At 38.7% G+C, this 1,786-nt stretch overlaps 2 protein-coding genes across 2 annotated transcripts in view; one reads left to right on the top strand and one right to left on the bottom strand.

Moving 5' to 3' along the window:
* LOC106868831 (cytochrome P450 3A7) overlaps positions 1-1,786 on the bottom strand; it is a 388,137-nt gene that overhangs the window by 133,358 nt on the left and 252,993 nt on the right. The gene's annotated exons all lie outside the window — the stretch shown is intronic.
* LOC106868827 (cytochrome P450 3A31-like) overlaps positions 1-1,786 on the top strand; it is a 90,100-nt gene that overhangs the window by 77,132 nt on the left and 11,182 nt on the right. The gene's annotated exons all lie outside the window — the stretch shown is intronic.

Genomic DNA, 1,786 nt, shown 5'->3' with positions numbered 1-1,786 from the left:
TCTTCTACTGTGACTGCTTCATTTCTGGTGATGCCATTGACGATTATGTAGACCGATTCTTGGATAGAAGAGTCGATGGCATTGACTGCATGGTAATGTTGGTGGAAGGCGAGGTCGATCTTGTCGAGCTTTACTCTCCTGTCGTGTGATTTCTTCCTTTCCTCTTCTGGGGACTTCAAAGATTTTGGTTCCCATGGAGATGGAACATTGCCACTTGGTACAGTTTTGGTATGTGTTTCTGATGGTCGTTCCTTTATATATTAAGGCTATAGTTTGCTCTCAAAGATCTGAGTTTGGATACGGGTTTACATCCCGGGTCAGGTTTGTTCCTGTCGTACTTCTATTCCTGTTTATCACTGATTGATTCATCACTGATCCAGGATAAAAAACGCACGCTCAAGTGTGAACGGTTTTACATTTATTATGAATTGATCTCTGATAATATGGGTCGGCGATCAATAAAAGATTCTGCTGGGACAGCAAATGCGTGCTCCATATACCATCCATAATGCTTGAATACATACAACAATGTCTACCGGTGAAGGTAGTTCAAATTGGTTAGCGAATTCTTAAAGACTTCGGAATTGTTTAAATTTCTCCCAACCATTTGAAGTTTTTGAATTTTCTACTTGATTATTTAAAAAATATATAATCCTGGATATATCATCTGTGATAGTTTCTGGGTCATTGAGTGCTTTGAGTATTTCAACAATCAAACTTCACCATGGCGACTCATCAGGGGTTGATGAACCGTCAGCTTGTGGGAGCACTATTCACTCTTCAATCGACGGACTCGTACCTCCTGATCCCTAGCCACACTGAAGCAAGCTCTGCTGTCCAAATGGTCAACTTGATCACATTCCCTCTATTGGAACATGTGATACTTACCAGGTTGTAGGTTGTGCAGGGATAACGTTATATCTTTTGTTGAATATTTAAGGACTTTTTAAAGAAATATAATATTTCAAATTTTCTATTGCAGAATCCTCTTATAATGGTGGAGGCTTTGTTACTGGTTCCTAAAAATGGTGTTTGGGTGAAGTTTGAACGGAGATAAAGGCTCAATGTACATCGGTATCAAATCATATTGTAAAATTACATGTGACTTAATGAATAAGAGAACAAACGATAAATGTAACTAATGTAACAGTGTTTATAAACCATTGTACCAATATAGAAGATATATAAAGATATTTTTAGTAAAGAAATTTTCGTTTTTCATCTAACCGTCATCTTTCTTCTAATTAAGTCTTTGAAAAACCTAATCCATTTCCTTATTCGCATGATCGAACGGAGTTATGTTTACATCAAAGTTACAAATGTGGTCACATACAAACACGCATACATGCAAACGTGCATATATATATAATTGCAATTATAGGCTGTCATTCTTCCTCTCACAGATATTAAGACCACACATCGAGATGTCTCCTGATGTTTGTGAAAGCACTGAGGACCTCCTCAGCAGAGTCAATGAATGTAGCTGCTCCCATGACCTGACAGATTGTATTATAGGCAGTATGGATGTAGTATCTCTCTATCCATCCATTGACATTGACTTTGCCGTAGAGAGATGTGTTGAAATTATTTAGGAAAGTGAAGTAACCTTCCGTTAAGTGAACACGAGGGAACTAGGCCTCCTCCTAAAGCTCGTTTATAATAATGAATACTTAGATCACCACGACCTAACTAGATTCTGCCCCACCAGGTCAGGACAAGGTAGACCACCTACGATCACATCGGCTGCTAGAAAAACCACCGCAGAGCGTTGGAAGGGATGGAATAC

The sequence above is a fragment of the Octopus bimaculoides genome, chromosome 26, assembly GCF_001194135.2.
Source record: "Octopus bimaculoides isolate UCB-OBI-ISO-001 chromosome 26, ASM119413v2, whole genome shotgun sequence".
NCBI classification, from domain to species: domain Eukaryota; kingdom Metazoa; phylum Mollusca; class Cephalopoda; order Octopoda; family Octopodidae; genus Octopus; species Octopus bimaculoides.
This window is presented reverse-complemented; position numbering and strand designations above follow the sequence as displayed.